An 18,004-nucleotide genomic window follows, 5' to 3' on the forward strand; every position below is an offset into this window, starting at 1 on the left:
ATTCCTCAATGTCCTTTTTTAGAGATGTCAATCAACTGCTTGAGCAGTTAATTACAAAGTAATACAATGTGACTGAATGTAGTTGTTGAAAATGCCTATATATGATGTCTCCATCATGATCTCTGAATTTTTCATAATAGTTGCTGCTGCTCTAGCAGCCTAAAAAATTGGATTTTTCAGCATTCCTTTTTCCTGGATTTTATTTGGATTTTTTTCCTCGTCAAGACGGAGCTGCAGGACCCCTACAACGTGCTCGACAACTGGGACATCAACTTGGTCAACCCCTGCAGCTGGAGGATGATCACCTGCTCCACCGACAACTATGTCTTTGCCTTGTACGCTACGCTCCTTTATTCCTGATGATTCCGGAGAGGACCAACAATAGCTGATTTGAGTTGATCTTCGTATGCTGTGTTTGCAGAGTTCTACCTAGCTAGAGCTTGTCTGGAAAATTGTCGCCAGGCATCGGCTATCTCACCAGGCTGCAATCTGTGTAAGTTCATTGATCTCTTGTTGTTTACCCATAGCATTTTACATTTGACATTTCTTAAAGTGGATCAATCTGGTTGATTGAGCACTACTTCATAGGTTGCATGCACTACTGTATTAGCTCTCTCAGCCATTGGTAGAGCAAGCAGGAGGATGCCGGGGTGGGTCGGCGGCGGTCCAAATCTAGGAGAAAGGAATGAGCTGGGATTGTGCAGCAGTCAGTGGAAAACATGAATGAGGATGAACTCAAGTCTGCCATCTATTACCGGCATGAAGTTCGTCATGACCCACTGGTAAGGTGATCACCATCTTATCTCAGCTCTCCTCCATTGTAGTACATCATCTCTTATTAGGCACAGTAATAACTATGAAAGCTTTCTTGCTTTAGTTCTAGACCTTGAAGTGTTTAAGTTGTTTTCTAAAATGCCAAAGTGAATGTGGAAAAGTTAAAACTGCAATTAGCCTCCCTCAAACCAAAATTATATATTGGCCCATCTAATTTTGGTGACAAAATAATGTGATGTGTTAATTATAGTAGTGTGGTCACATGTAATTGAACCAGCATATCTATTTACAGTTCCATATCTACTTACCTACTAGGCAGATATCATTGAAATATTGCTCTCAAAGAATAATGGAGAGTGTTCCTTTCATGAAATGTTATCTATTTTTTGAACACAACAAAGAAATGTTAATTATATCATTTTGCTTTATCAACAATATGGTCCTCTCAGCACAACAGATGAAGCTAATGTTTTGTATACTAGGCGGATTGGCGCGCCTATGCCGCGCCCATTTTTTGTTGCACAGAGCATGACAAAAGAAGACTAAAAAAATTGGGTTCACTAATTTTGGTCTTCTCAATATTTATTTATGAATTTATCAATATTTAACACATTCATTTAATTATAGGGAAAACAGTAGTACTTTCATGCATGTACATAATTTTAATATTTAGATGGTAGTAATACGAATCTAAAAAAATTTGTGTCATATTTTTTTGAGTTATAGATATTTTTCTTTGCATTTTAGATTATTTCAGCTGATTTATCAATATAACTAATATTCATTTTGACAATTTTCTGGAATTTCCTGATGATGAAAATTATATTATATGTTTAAATATATGTATACATATGCGGGACCCACTGCTACAGTAGCTACAGTACTCGACCTCCGATTCTCGGCCCTTTAGGGCGTGTTTGGTTGGAGGCCCTATGTGGCCAAGCAAAATTTTGACCGTGCCCAATAAACCTGACCTCCATTTGGTTGGAGGCTAAAATTTTAGCCGGCCAAAATTTTTTTATAACACAGCTGGGCAAAACTCGGGTGGCCAAAATGGTCACCTTAATTTTGGTAAGCTAAATTTTGGCTTGGCCACGAATCTAACGGAGGCCAAATTTTGGCCGGCCAAAGCGAGGACAAATTTTGGACAGAACCAATATTTGGCTTGGCTACATGGGGCCTCCAACCAAACACGTCCTTAATATATGTAATGTAATAGATGCCTATGTAGGTATAGACAGAATTGACAAGGTGGATCGAGATAGGAAAGTATGAATTTTTCCTTTTTTCCTTTCTGAATTAATTATGGATATTGTAGTTTAGATGTACACTTCTAGCTTGAGAGATAATGCTACAGTTTTGTACACTTCTAGCTTGAGAGATAATGCTACAGTTAAGAAAATTATGAAAGTTCATCATCTTTTACCTGAAGTTCTTACAGCATTGATGTATCTGAGTAATTATTGGGCATGGAACACTGGTTTGTGGATCAAACAAATGGAACTCCAACCGCAGCTAACTGTAAGCATCCTCTGATGGAGAAAGGCAATCTGGATAATTTGAGAACAATATAACAGTATATCCATTGTCTTATACTTGCAAAGTAGTGTGTTTATTACAAAGGTCTAGATAAAAAAAAAAACAGGTAGTTAACTATTGAAAAATGAAGATAAAGAAAAATTGAATGTTTGTTGCTTCCTCTTCATGAGAAAAAAATTCAATTTTATTAGGCTTATGAAACTCAGATCTGAACGGTAATCTGAATGTTAACTTATTACCACCACTTCTGGCAAGAGTATAATTAAAATCAGGTACACTTTTGTCCTATAGTACTATAATCAAATTAGCTATATTCCAAGCAATTCTCTGATTCGAAATAAATTTGACGTAAACATTGTGTAAATTGCTCATGCATTGATCAGGCAACATTTGTTTAGAGCAGTAGGTTGGGGAAGCACTTTGTAAGACCGAAGAGTTTGAGCTGTCAAGTTATTTCGTAAAGTGAAACACTGGATTATTGACGTGTCAAAACATTTATAAATGCCATCATCTCAATAAAAAAAAGAGTTTGACATTTGAAAAGCAAAGTAGTCCTCAATCTTCACAGCTCAAATGATGCAATTAGAGAATGATTGGTACACGAGCAAATGTAACCATGTTGCACTAAACTGTGTGTAACAATGTCTGAGAAGTAAAATGTATTTCACCATCCCTTGTGTGGCAGCAACTGCTGGAAAGGAGTGCATAGGAGGGTATGCGCAGCTCAAAGGCTCATACGTCAAACCATAATTTGGAAGCATCCTTAGCTAAGATATCTTTTCTCATGGGCATGGGTGTATCTTGCCTTTTCAAAGCATCGTGCTGCATTACTTGCTGTTCAATTAATATTTATTACCACAGAAAGAGTCATCTCTACCCTTCTTTCACATTCGGTTCAGTAATAACCGATAGTGATAATATGTTACTATCGATTCATAAGTTTCAGTGTATATAAAAAGTCGAGCCAGCAAGAACCGGTAGTGATAGTGATTATCATGCTGGTTTATTACACGAATCAGAACCGACAGTGATATTAGTTCATCAAAATACGTGTCTTTAATAACCGGTAGTGATATAAAAAAATCTATACGTTTTCACACGCTCACCTGCTCGTCTTCTCTCGAGCACTTTTAAATATTTCACATTCGATCCCAAGCTCTCACATTCGACCCTTCCTATGAGTAATTGTTTAAATTGTATTCTAATTAATCATTAGGTGATCATTTACACAATCACGACCACAATAATTAATCAGAATTCAATCTTGGTAGTTTCGGCAAGTGTTTTATATTTAAGATCAGAACAAGAGCCTTTACAACATGATCCATCACATCAAAGTATAATAAAGAGCGAGTAATGAGATTGTATTACAAGTCTTTAGGTTATTATAGATTTTCATCCATTTACAGAAATATATGCTAGGATGACAAAAGCAAAACTTAACCTCCTAACTGCTTAGAGATACTACGCAGTGGAATAACAAGTCTATGGACAACAAAAGATGGGTGAAGTCATTTGCCCTGAGGTATCACCCTAAAACCTCGCCACTCGAGTAGTTTGCACTAATGGCCGTCACCTACATCGGCGGGCGTGAAGTAACCAAACACAAGCTCCTCCTCACCTGTAGTACATGTAAAAGCAGTGTGGGTACGAATGTACTCGCAAGACTTAATTCGTAATGGGTACATATAATAACCTGTCGGTGAATCAGGAACCGGGGGTCCCCGAATCCCGAGGCCAGGCCAGCAATCCGCCACGTGACGCCATCCCGCGGAGTCTCCTCCGCAAGGTAAAAAAGATTAAGTCCCGGGAGAGGGCGTTTGGGGCCACAGTCAGTGGTCCCCGAGTGCCCAAGTTCCCAGATGATCTGCGAAGTCTAAGTACCGGGAAGAAAGTGCTCGAGGAGGTATGCGGTGGCCCCCGAGCACCCGAGTTCCCCGACGATCAGGAAAGCTAAGTACCAGGAGAAATGTGCCCGAGGCCGCGAGCGGTGGCCCCCTGGGTGCCCAAGTATCCCGAGGACCCATTGAAGGAAGTTCCGGGAGAGAGTGCTCGGGGCTGCATGCAGCAGCCCCCGAGCACTCGGTCCCCCGAGGATCCATACAAGCGTGCCCGGTTGAGAGTGCTCGGGGAGGTGAACAGGGGAACCGAGTGTGCAGCCCCCGAGCACTCGGTCCCCCGAGGATCCATACAAGCATGCCCGGGAGAGAGTGCTCGGGGAGGTGAACAGTGACCCCCGAGCACTCGGTTCCCCGACGACTCAGAGAGCCCCTTGACAGTGGCCCCCGAGGAGCCCACTGATGAGGTGTCAGCCAGTCAAAGGCTCAAGGCCGTATTTAAAGAGCGCGCGTGGCCTGTCACCTCCAACTATTCCCGCCATGCTCGGTGTCAGTTCCTGCCACATTCTGGCAGGAGGGCGTGGGGTCATTGAATGCACGGGTCCCATCCCGTGCCATCCGGCCCGCCTCGGGATAACGTCGTTAGGGCCGAGGCGTTCCGTCTGTCGCGCTGCTGTGGCAGGAGAACAAGACAGGGCGGGCACGCTAGGCTGCTCTGCGGCTGCCCGGTGGGCCCTCTCCACGGCGCCCGTTGCTAGTGCATTTATGGCGACGGATGACCGGGCGTGGGACGCATTTTCCACCCCCGGTCACTTCGCACAGAGGTGATGATGATGCCCTTTCCATTTATGGTGTCTCAAAACTCGTGCCCCCCTCCCGTTCGGGGCACGCTATTGCCGGCGGGTATTTAAAGCCGCCGGCAGCATGGACAAAAAAAAAGAAAGGAAAAAAAAAGAGGAAAAAAGTTTTGGAGGCTTTGGAGAAGTTTTCGAAGTAGCGAAGAGAAGAGAAGATCGAGAGCACCCAAAGCCAGCAGATACACGCAGACTGAAGAACAAGGAGCCCCAGGCTCTAAGTTAGACAAACATTCTTGTAACCAGCAACATCCTTGAGGGACATTCTCAAGGCATTTATAGTATCCATACAGGAGTAGGGTGTTACGCCTCCGTGCGGCCCGAACCTGTCTAAACACCAGTGCATTTACTCCGTTCCGCACTAGATCATTGCACCCCACCGGCCGTCGCATTCATACCCATTTATTTCTCCGGTGAACATATTCAGGATCATCCCCCCAGCCGAAACTCTAAAAAGGGGTCCCTTAGGATCCCTGCGACAGGAGTTAACCCTCCGACATAACCCGACTCCAAGGATTATGCATCTGGATGAGTTACCAAGGAATTGGCCACAAGGTTAAGTAGATTCATATGCAAAAATAATTTTGACACAAAAGTGTGAGCATCTACACTTAACCACATATACCCTTCTATTCTAAAATCCATAACATAACATATCTGTAACAGAACCATCTTATCTTATCAATAGTCATCACCAATTAATTCCCAACATACCATACATCATCCCATTTCGGACTCTATGACTGCTGCAAATGGATAGAAGCATGCTCATGATCAAGAGCGCAGCAATTCGAATTGTTCTAACACCCTGCAGGGGGTACATCTTTACCCACACGACTTGGGTCCATCCTCTTGGCCTTCAAAATAACCTTTCTCGTACCCAGAACTATCCACTTGCACATGCCCTTATAGCACCGAGGTTACTATGAGCGTGTCCCAGACACCTCCGGCTCCCCGTCACCTTGCTTCTCCCATTCTTTTTCCCTTACGCGTCATAAGGCCGCAAGGCAAGCATCACCGCAGTGTACGATACTCAACTCATCCGTCTATTATATGAATATGTGGTAGTACGGAAAGTGCTAAGTCCAGCTACAACAACGGTCGTTTCTTAAACGACTCAGGCGGACCTATAGCATCCAAGACTCCATTCTCGAGCCATACCTATTTCCCGTCCAAATCTCGCCTCATTCTCACGATCTCATATCTTCCAGCAACATCATTATCTTTGTGAACATCAATAAGACCTAGGCTCGCGAACGATGGTTGAACCACTGCTCGACTTCTACCGAGAACCTATGCATTGCTAAGCAACTCGAATAACTTTTAAGTTAGACAACCACAGTGTTATGGCAAGGCTACAAGGATAGGGATCAGCAACAATTCAAGGTAGAAGTAATGCATGAACATAGGTTCTACCCACATACTTGACATAGGCTCGCTAGCATGCATAACATACATAGGTGATAATTTATCAATTTACATTCCACATGATCCAAAGTATAAGGTAGAATATGCTTAGATGCTTGCCTTATTGCTCCGGTGCTTCGCTCATGAATTCTGGTTTGGTGTCAGCTTCGACCACATGAACTATCAGCGTGTCACTCTCTAAACAATCAAGAATGCACTAAATAAACCAACAAATGATGGAAGAGGAAAATGCTTATGATGCATGATTGTGAGCGACATGGAAGGCATCACGTCTCGAAAGCATTCGTAAACGAAAACCAACGACACAAGCTATGAAAAGTTTGAACCTCATCTAAGACATCCTATGTTCACTAGGTACTAGACGGCTGGCGGTCGGACCGGGGATCTGGCGGTCGGACCGTACAAATCGAGTAGAGAAGAATTTGGTACTGAGTAGGCCTGGCAGTTAGACTGGATGTTTGGCGATTAGACTGTGGCTGGTGGTCAGACCAGCCCTAATGGTGGTCTGACTCTTGACTGTAGAGTTTAACTGATATTTTGAACCAACTTAGCCTCAACTGGCGGTCAAACCGGCCCTAGTGGCGGTCAGACCACTCACCACTAGGCCCTACTGGCGGCACTCAGTGAAGTTGCCTGCGAAGGCTTCGACATTGCCTTCGACCACAAAGGGTACCAAAACGCTCCATGAGACTAAATGAGTGTTTCTAGGGTGGTTTGGATGACATGCTACGGGCCAAACTCGAAGAACTCCATGAAAGAGATCTAGAACTCGGGTTTAGCTTGGGTTTCTCGGTTCAAACCAAAACGGCGATTGGCTAGAGCTTAGAATCAACGAAAAAAAGGTAGGGGAAGGCTCTCCTCGGTGTTGGGAAGATTTCTATTGGATTAGACAACTCCAGGGAAGCTCCAATTTGTAGGTCGGGCTCCAGGGAGGTGATTGAGCCCGAGGTGGAAGAACTCACGTGAAAACATCTCCGGCGAGGGAGAAGAGGGGGGAGAGCTTGGGGAAGCCTTCGGGAAGCTCAGGGAAGTCCGCTCTGTCGATCTCTGGTCGTCAAGGACGTTAGGGATGATTCTCTCCTTCTCTCTCTAAGGTTGAGTTAGGAAGAGAGTGAGAGAGAAATAAACGCGAGAGAGAGAGAGAGAGAGAGAGAGAGAGAGAGAGAGAGAGAGAACGTCGGTTGATGACTTAAGTAGAAAACTCTTTGTGCTCTGGCGGTTAGACTGCAATGGGCGGTCTTGTGCTCAAAACCTTTTGCGCCCTGGCGGTCAGATCGCGGGTGATCTCAGTTAGACCACGAGGGCTGGTTTGGTGCTGAACACCTTGTCTCCTTTTTCCTTTTTTCCCTTTCTCATTCTATTCTTCTTTTCCAAAGCCTAGGGGGTACTTCTAACTAGCTCTAGATCATTTTCGCTCACAGGTACAACTATACATGCGACGGAATTTGTGCAAAACAAAATACTAAGGTGATTATGCTCTCTTTACCTAGATTAGGATTTTGGGATGTGACAACCCTCCCTCCCTAAAAAAACTCTCGTCCCAAGATTCGACTACTTCAAGGGGAAGGTAAAGAGGGATTTGGGATGGTACTCACAATGTTCCAAATAGGTTAGGGTAATTGGAGCGGATTTGATCCTCACGCTCTCAAGTAGTTTCATCTTCCGTGTGGTTACTCTATTGCACTTTGACAAAGTTTATGGATTGGCATCTGGTCTTACGTTCTGCATCGTCCAAAATCCGAATTGATCGCTCGCAATAAGATAGATTCGGTCGTAGGTCTTAAGTTGCAACTTCAATGGCTTCGGTTGGGACTCGAAGATATTTCTTCAATTGCGAGACATGTAACACATTATGCACGACAGAGAGGGATGGAGGTAAACCCAATTAATAGGCAAACTTGCCTCGTCGGGCAATAATTCAGAAAGGACCAACATAACGTGGCGTCAACTTTCCTTTTATTTGAAAACGTTACGTTCCTCTGAGAGGAGAGATCTTGAGATAGACGAAGTCTCCAATTTTGAATACAAGCTCACGCCGACGACAATCGGCATAGCTCTTTTGATGAGATTGAACTGTGAGAAGATACTTGCGAATGGTTAGGACATGTTCTTCTGCCTCTTTGATCAAAGTTGGGCCCAGAAAAGCTCTTTTGGCAAACTCGGACCAATTCAACGGTGTTCGACATTTCCATAGAGAGCTTCGAAAGGTGACATTTTAATATTGGATTGGTAGCTGTTGTTGTATGAGAACTTCTACTTCTTTCCATACGTGAGAGCACAAGCTTGCAACATGTCTTCATGAAGGCTTTGTTTAATAATCAACCACTATCAGCAACGGGGCTATTTGGCGCGGCAATGCCACGCCATCTTTCTAGTAGTAGTGCTACCGTGGGTTGGTATGATGATAGCACCATCTGTGAAGTCACAGTGGGAACAATAATCTGCAAGATGGTGAACAGTAATTTGCACTGGTACTGTAGCAATGCAAATGCGAGTAGGAACGTATTGGTAAGAGAAGTACTGTAGCATCAAATCATGTCGTCCATCTCAGATCCAAGGTTCACGGAGGAGTGAAATCAGAGGATGTGGATGCAACACCACAAACTGCAATAGCAGAAGTGTTCTCAGTTTCATGGTCATTTCATAGGTGGGGCTTTTAGAGTATTGCATTACTGGGCATCCCTTTCGAGGCTGGCGAAGGTATACTGACAGCCACCATGAGCGATGACTTCTGTTGTTTTTAACAACCGGGCCGGGGGACGTAGATAGATAGGCCTATCAATGTATGCGGACGATCGAGCCACGTGGGGACCACAATTCACTATGGCCCGGGGGTGAAGGTGTGGGCTTAAATCAGTGCCCACACACGCTAATGCTTTATTTGTAGGTGTGTGTGAGCCATCCTTGTGACATTCCATGTTAAATCCTTGATCATGTAATGAAAATCATGAATATTAAAAACCTTTTATGAATTGGTTATATTAAAAAACCTAACGTCCATTTCAAGTTAATTTGATTAATGTTTAAATTAAAATCATGATTTAAATTGTGCATTTCGTAACATATCATATTTTGATTTTATTGGATTTTTCATTGGTTTTGTCATTTGAATTTTTACTTTGATTTGAATTGACCCTAAAGTTCATATTCAAATTTGCTCTTTTAAATAAATAGCAAAACAATGTTTAAATCTTAAAGCTATGGACCAAAACCTTATCTTACCTAAAGCCCGAACAAGCTAACCATCAATCGGCCCAGCCCAGCATCCATCTTTTCCTCTCTCTCTCTGGTTCTTTCTCTTTCGGCCCAATCACTCACTCTCTCTCTCTCTCTTTCTTTCGCTGACGAGCGGGCCTGGGGACTATTGCGTCATCCCTCACCTCCCGCTAGGAGCTAACGCAGCGCGCACGGCATCGCTCAGCGCCGTGCCCGTGTCCCGCTCTGACAAGCTGTTCCCGCGTCTCTCTTCTCTCTTGCTTTTGCTGCACCCGCGCCTCCTCCGTACGACCTGCGAGCGACGTCGAGCCACCTAGTGCGAGAATCTTCTGGAAGCAACCAATCCATCTCGCGTAAGGGTTACCTCTCAGTGCGATTGGTGTCCTAAAGTTTAGACTTCACCGTGCGCCGCCGCTTTGCTCAACTCTGGCGACGATTAACCGCCGCACCGCCATGATGGCTTGGACTGAGGATCTCCCACTCATGTTCGCCGTAACCTGTAGATCGTCCTAGCTGTGTATTCGGACCCGATCCGTTGATGCAGCTGCCACCCCTGCCTGAGTGGAGGCCGAGTGGGTCCCACAGACCCCACCTACCATCCTCTGTTTTGAACATTTAAACCGTTGAAAACATTTAAACCTTTGAAAATTCATAACTAATTCAAATTTAAATTCTAAAAATGTGAAACCAACTTCATTAATTTTCTAAAATTGTACTCTAACCAATAAAACTATGTTAAATTGCATTTGGAGTTCTTTTGGGTCTTCCATTTGAATTTGTATTTGAATTTAAATTCCTCTTTAGTATATCTTTATTTATTTCTGTCATAAATCGTAATGCATAGACCAAGACTACGTTGAAGAAGATCAGGAAGACCCGGAACCAGCCAAAGTTTGAGGAAGGTGAGGAAGAGTATCAAGCATGCCCTTTTAATCCATTGACCATATTTATCCCAATGTTTCTGCGTAGATGAATAGTATTCACAACTGCTTTACTTTAATTTACTGTTTTTGATTGATTAAGCCCTTGATTGCATGACCTGTTGATTGAGCCACTGCCTTGATTGATTGAATCCCTGTTTATACCATTGTTAGCATATGATCCTAGTATATATTCATGCTTAGGATTTATTTATGCTTACAGAACTGCTTAGCTTGCTTGCATGAGATACTGCTTCCATTTATGTACCATCACATTTCAATTATGTTTTGTATCTGTGATGGTTTTGTATCTCTTGGTTGTGTGCGTTGGGCGGGGGAAAATGGTAAAACTGTTGGCGGGGGTGAGATGGGAGGTACCTTGCGTACTGTGCCGGGGGATGATCTGGAAATCCCCAAGTGGAGCATCTATGGCAGATAGAGTGTGTTTTGGGTGGAGGTGGTTGAAGGTGCTTGCCCCAGCCGCTTAAGGACCGAGTCTTTGTGTTGTATACGTTCTCTGGCCTTATCATACTAACCACACGCCCTCTGTGGCGAGGCTTAGATATCTGACTGATTAGGGGAGGTATGAATATTGTTGGAGATCGGGGATGTGACAGAGGATGAGTTATTGTTCTTTTGGGAGGGGAATCCACTAGCCTTTGCCTTGCGAGGGGGTCGGGTGGTCACACCCAATACTACTACAAGGTCCTAGAGCTGAATCTTAGAATTCAGGGGGGATGATCCAGACCTGTTAGGCAGGATAGTACGCCCCCCTAGCTGGAGAGTCTCTCTATTATGGTACCCAGTTGCCAGGATCCCTTAGGTGACGTTGGGGCCATTTTGTGTGGGTCTAGATGTACAAGTTCCGCAAAGTCTTAATCTACACATATAGTCATGTCCACAGTTATGGACATGCCTTGGTTCCATCCTCATCGACTAGATTTTTGGGGTGTTACTTCTGGTTCTGTAGAAGCAAACACATATCTTCAACTCCAATTCTAGTTAGTCCATAATCAATATGCTCAAATGAAATTCCAAATCAATTCAAATCACATAAAGCTCATGCAAAACCGAAGATCATCAAACCAAATAAATACCAATGTCAATCACTCATCACAAATAAATCAAGGTACATTTCAATTTGGTTTCTCAGCAGGCTTGGAATGCCAATTGGACAGTGCACAAGCATGCTAGATTTGTGGGCATGGACTCGACGACGGCCTTCGAGGCCTGGGGGTTGTCGTAGGGGTGCCGACATGTGAGCACCAAGGGTTTTGGGGAAAGAGGAGGGGAGAGGGGGCCTGGAGATTTGATCGTCACCTGGGAGGGGATGGTGTCGGTGAGGGGTAGCGGGGAGGGGGCGGGGGAGGGGCGCTGGTGGCAGAGATTAAAGGCATCGGTGAGTGGCGGGGTCCCCCAGGCTGGATCTGGCATCTGTAGGGGGGTTCTGTGCGCTGGTGGCTGGCTCCCTGTAGATCTGGCTCCACGGGTGGTTCTCCTCCATTGGGGGCGGGAGGGCGGGCCTCGGGGGCCTGTCCGGTGCCCCCCCTCGCTGATGGTGGCTCAGGGCTAACGGCGGTGGCTGGCACTGTGTCGTGTCAGTTGACTTGGGGCCGGTGTGTGCTCTGCCCTCGATGCCTCGGCTGCTCCTCCCCTTCCTGGATCTCCGTTCTGGCCTGCGAGGGAGTGCGCTTGCCCGACCGCGTGCTGTGCTTGACGTGGTGCTTTCAGCTTGGTTGCGTCTCACTGCATCTTCAGTAATCATTAGCCATTCAGTGCCATGATGGCTCCTCGCCTTGCAGGATTCTCTTCATTCCCTCCGGTCCGGCCCGCGGGGGGCGTCGTGGCGTGGGGGCGGGCTTTGTGGCGACATGTGCTTGTGGTGGCTGGGTCTTCAAATGGGGGTTAGGTTCCCGAGCAAAAACATTGCCTGGCTTTTTGCTTGAGCCAACAGCGGTGACGCCCTCGGGTGCCACTTCCTCTTTGGAGGCATTTGTCGAAGGTGCTCCCCCCTTTTGTCGTGGGATCTCTCGAGTGAAAACCTTGTTCATGATGGGACTAGCGATGATGGTGCCTGGTGTGTCATGACCTCCCTGGAGGCATCGCTATGAAGGATCTCACACTGTGTTCTGGTGACCGATGGGTCATAGCGAGAGCCTAATTCAACGACGGTTGTGACCACTTCGGTCCTCTAAAGGGGCAAGTTGTTTGGCAGGGTCTTTGATCTGTTGGTGACACGCCTTTCTGCCCACGGGCGACCTCTGGTGGAGTTAGAGCTGTTATGTCGGAGCATCCAATGAGCTGTGCAATGATGACATGAGGTTGCCGCGGACGGGGCATTGTCATCTACACAGAGGCTGAGGTCTGCTACCAAAAATCGGAGCTTCTTGGGCGCAGTGTGCGACGAGCTTGGCAATGATGACTCGTTGGTGGACCCATTGGCGGACTCTGTGTGTGTTGTTTTACTGGTGTATTGTGATGTTTGGTTTTTGTTGTCAAGGAGCTCAAGTCATTTGGTTTTTCACCGGTTGGCCCTAAATCTACCGTGTAGTTGTTGTTAAGGTTTTCGAGCCCGATTTCCCTCATAAACTGTGTCAACTCTCTTCTTCTATAATAACATCGGGATCTCTGGTTTTGTCCTTTCAAAAAAAAGGGGTGGCAGGGAGGGGGAGAGCGAAGGGGCAAAGGCAGTGGAGATGTGGCAGTGTTGAGGGAGGGCTGGGCGGCTGGAGAAGATCGGGAGAGGGCCAGGCGGTGGAGGAGTGGAGGAGATCGGGAAGAATAGAAGGATGGAAAAAAACACTTCGGGAAGAAACTATTGGCATTGGTGGGTTCTTGTGCACTAGATTTCAAGGAAACTTGGGACGATTCACTCTCACTAGTTAGGTTTGCTAATAATAATAGTTGTCAATCTAGCATAAAAATAGCTCCTTATGAAGTATTATATGGGAGAAGCTGTAGGTCCCCAATATGCTGGGAAGAAATTGGTGAAAGAAGATATGTGGGACCTGAGATAGTAGAACAAGTAGAGGAAAAGGTACATCATATTCGTGAACATCTCAAATCAGCACAAGGTCGGCAAAAGAAACAAGCATATGTTAGATGAAGGGCATTGGAATTCCAAGTTGGTGATTTTGTCTATTTTAAAGTTTCCCAAAAAAAAGGGTACGAGACGTTTTGACTTACAAGGAAAGCTAAGCCCCCCGCCCGCTATGTTAGACCATTCCAAATTATGGGTAGGGTAGGACCGGTAGTATATCGTCTAGAGCTACCAACAAATTTGTCCGGAGTGCACAATATTTTCCATATCTCCATACTACGAAAGTTCCTTAGAACCCCTTCCGAAATAGTTGAACTTCCATTAATATAGCTTGAAACTGACTTGTCTTACGAGGAATATCCTATCAAAATACTTGATACTAAGGATCGAGTTATGAGGCGCAGAACCATACGATTTATAGAAGTACAATGGAGCAACGACAACGATGAGGAAGCAACTTGGAAAAAAGAGGAAGATCTATGAAAATGCTTTCCATATCTATTTGCAAATAATGATTAAATTTCTAGGAGAAAATTTATTTAAGGGGGAGAGGATGTAATACCCCATATTTTAGAAAGTGCTAATTATCTAATATTAATTACCACTTTGAATAATGAATTCTAATTAGACTTGAGAACTAATGATAAGCTAGCATGTATAGTACCTCACTAGCCATATTCTTCAGTTAACTAATAAACGTGCATGGTCATTTGTTTGTTACCTGCGTGCATTTGTGCCTGAATGTTTGTATGAACGGCTGCTAGAAAAGATTTGTAGTTTGGTCCGTGCATGATTGATGAGGTTATGCTGTCAGATAGAGAAGGATTTATCTTGCTTGCCACACTAGTTATTGTGTGACCTTGCTTCATAAGGCTACTTCTAATGCCTTTTATCTTAGCTGATATCTAAGAGGAGAGAGAGTAAGACATTGATGTTAAAAAATAAGTTTCCTATTGTCGGAGGGTGAACTCCTAAAGCAGGGATCTGGAGGGACCCCCTTTGAGATTCGGCCGGGGGGATGATTCTGGATCTGTTTTGCGGATGAAATAAATGGGCGTAAATGCGATGGCAGGTGGAATGGAATGATCGAATGCAGAATGCAGTAAATGCACTAGAGGTTTTTAGACAGGTTCGGGCCGCACTGAGCGTAATAACTTACTCCTGTGTGGATGCTATAAATGCACTGAGAATGTCTCTCAGGGATGTTGCTTGTTACAAGAATGTCTGTCTATCCTAGAGCTTCGGGCACCTTGTTCTTCAGTGGTCTCAGCTTATGTGTTTGTACTGGGGTGTTCTTCTGTCTTCGGTCTTCGTTCGGGTCGGAGCCGTCTTTCCGTGTCCACCGGCTCCTCTTAAATACTCGCCGGCGGTAGCATGCCCCAAAAGGGAGGGCACGAGTTCCAAGGCGCCATAAATAGAAAAGCAGCCATCATGGGCTGCTGCATGAAGTGACGGGGGGTTGAAAACGCGCCCCCGCCCGGTCTCGGACGTCATGATGGCGTTCTGCAATAGGCGCCACGAAGAGGGCCCACCGGGTAGCCACCGAGCAACCCGGCGTGCCCGTTCGGTCTTGTACGCCTGACCCAGCAGGGCGGTAGGCGGGGCGCCTTAGGCCTCTCAATGCTATCCTGAGGCACGCCGGATGATGCGGGATGGGATCCGTGCATTAAATGCCCCCACGCCCTCCTGCCAGAATGTGGCAGGGACTGACACCGAGCGTGGCAGGAGCAGTTGGAAGTGACGGGCCTTGCACCCTCTTAAATGTGGCATCGGGTCTTTCACTGGTTGACACCTCACCGCTGAACCTCTGTGGGGGCCACCGACGAAGGGCTTCTTAGGCCATCGGGGAACCAAGGGCTCAGGGGCCGCTGTTCACAGCCTCGAGCACTCTCTCCCGGAATTCACTGTTCAGGTCCTCAGGGAACCGAGTGCTCGGGGGCCGCTGTTCACAGCCCCGAGCGCTCTCTCTCGGAACTATCTTCCTTGGGTCCTCGGGGTACCCGGGTGCTTAGGGGCCACTGTTCGCAGCCCCGAGCACACCCTTCCCGGTACTCGGCTTTTCGGGTCATCGGGGGACTTGGGTGCTCCGGGGCCACTGTTCATAGCCCAAGGCACTTTCTTCCCGACACTTGGTCTTCGCGGATCATTAGGGAACTCGGATACTCGGGGAACACTGTTCATGGCCCCGAGCGCCCTCTCCCGGGACTTATTCTTCTCGCGCTTCGGGGAGATCATCCCCGCGGGTGGTCACCATGTGGCAACCTGCTGGTCTGGCCTCAGGACTCGGGGACCCCTGGTTCCTGTGTCACTGACAGTAGCCCCTGGGCCCATTGGCAGGCGATGGCCCAGAGCCTGCGGATGGGGCCCTCGTCTTCATCGAGGCCGAACCCAGCACCGATGCCACGTGGCTGATTCACAGGCACCGGTTCTCTCTAGCCTGGGCCTTCCGTACGGCCCAGCGGGAAGCCGAACGGGCGCACGCCCGCCCAACTTCCGAGGATCGTGATAACGAGGCGGGTGACGCGCGTGGCAACCGCGCAGATCGAGGATAGTGCACCTGGCAACCGCTGACAACTGCGCAGGCCGAGGGAGATTCACCCCTTTACGCCACCTTTGCGATCAAGCCTTCGCCTTCTTCTTCTTCCTTGCGCTCTAGAGCTTTCACCCTCCCTTTGGCCCGTAGCAAACCCTTCCTCCCCCACCGTTTCAGCACACTCCCCACCCCGAAACAATGCCGAGGGCAGGAAGCAGCCGCCGTGAGAAGGGGGTCGACAGCATACTGCCAGAGTCACGGATCGTCAACGAGGAGGGGGCAGATAAGGTGCGGAAGATGATGGTGCCCGAAGGCCAGCGGGAGGCCTCGGTGGTGACACCAGCGAGCTTCCCGCCTGTCACGGACCGACTGGAGCGTCTCGTCATCTTCGTCTCCTTCGTGGCGGCTGGACTGGTGCCGCCTTTCTCGACATTCTTCCTCCAGATCCTCGACACGTTCGTGATTCAGATGGCGCACCACAGCCGAACTCGGTGGTCATTTTGGCGATCTTCGCGCATTTCTGCGAGATGTTCATCGGAGTGCCACCGTCGGTGGTGCTGTTTCGCCACTTCTTCGTCCTGCGGCCAGCCGGGAAGAAGAGAGGCTTCTCCACCGCAGACGTCGCCGGCTGCTGCAACTTCCGGTTGTGGGATTGCTTGGCGGAGCTGTACATCCCCCAAGTGCTACGGAGCAAGTGGGATGATTGGCAACGTGACTGGGTCTACGTCGACGTCAGCCCCCACGATCACCTCACGCTACCGGAGGTGGCGTCGGAACCCAGAGGTCGATCTGGGAGACAGCGCCAGCGGAGGATGAGCGGATGCGGCCAATGCTGAACCGCATCGACGACCTGCACCAGGCAGGGTTGACATCAGTGATGGTGGTGGCGGATTATCTGCGTCGCCGCCTGGCGCCTCTGCGGGAGCGGGCCCGCCCCTGCTGGATGTACACCAGACCTCAAGACATCACCAGGACCCAGATCGGTGAGGACTGGGACCTGGATGAGGCGGCGCTATCGGGCTTACTCCAGGTGGTGACCGGCGTGGAAGATCTGACCCGGGCGGTGCTACCCCGGGAGTAGTTGGCGCTCTGTGCGGACCCAGGGCGGGTGGCACTGCAAGCAACGCTGCCCGAGTTCGACGCCCAAGGTCTAGTCGACCGGCCGGGGCGCCGGAACCCCGGGACCATCCAGATCCCTGGGGTGGATGAGGAGACGGGCGGAGCCCGAAGGACCGGCGGTGGGGATGCCGCAGGTGGCAGGCCATCGGCGGGCTGCAGGGAGGCTGCGGGCGACCGGACGCAGACCGGTGGCAGGGGTGCAGCGGGCGGTAGGTCGCACGCCGGCCGTGGGGCTACCGCAGGCAGCAGTCATCAGGTCGGCGGAAGAGGCGCCGCCGGTAGCGGAGCGACGGCCTCTGGGGACAAGGGAAAGCGCCCCTGATGTTCGTACCCTAGCTGTCATCCTCGTCATCACCGTCGCCTCCACGGCAGCGGTTGTCGGTGGGTGGCGCGAAGGAGGGAGGCCGGGGCGGCCAGTCGTCCGGCGCGGAATCCGCGACGGAGGCGAGGTCCAGGGCGCAGGAGCCCGGAGATCAAGGCCGGTGCAGGAGCGCGTCTACAGCGAGTGCCCAAGCCGGCCTGCCGCCGGAGACGGGCTCCATGGCGGAGGCGAGGCCCAGGGCACCGGAGCCCGGAGACCAAGGCCAGCACAGGAGCGCGTCTACAGCGAGTGCCCAAGTTGGCCTGCCGCCGGAGACGGGCTCCATGGCAGAGGCGAGGCCCAGGGTACCGGAGCCCGGAGACCAAGGCCGGCACTGGAGCGCGTCTACAGCGAGTGCCCAGGGCGCCGGAGCCCGGAGACC

At 48.3% G+C, this 18,004-nt stretch overlaps 1 protein-coding gene across 1 annotated transcript in view; it reads right to left on the bottom strand.

Moving 5' to 3' along the window:
• Positions 1-3,915: 3,915 nt before the first annotated feature.
• The window catches only part of LOC133904089 (disease resistance protein RGA5-like), a 63,302-nt gene continuing 49,213 nt past the window's right edge, over positions 3,916-18,004 (bottom strand). The window contains exon 6 of the mRNA XM_062345570.1: positions 3,916-3,934. The gene's annotated coding sequence lies outside the window, so the exon portion shown is untranslated. The remainder of the gene's footprint in view (positions 3,935-18,004) is intronic.

This window comes from Phragmites australis, chromosome 21 (assembly GCF_958298935.1).
Source record: "Phragmites australis chromosome 21, lpPhrAust1.1, whole genome shotgun sequence".
Taxonomy (NCBI): domain Eukaryota; kingdom Viridiplantae; phylum Streptophyta; class Magnoliopsida; order Poales; family Poaceae; genus Phragmites; species Phragmites australis.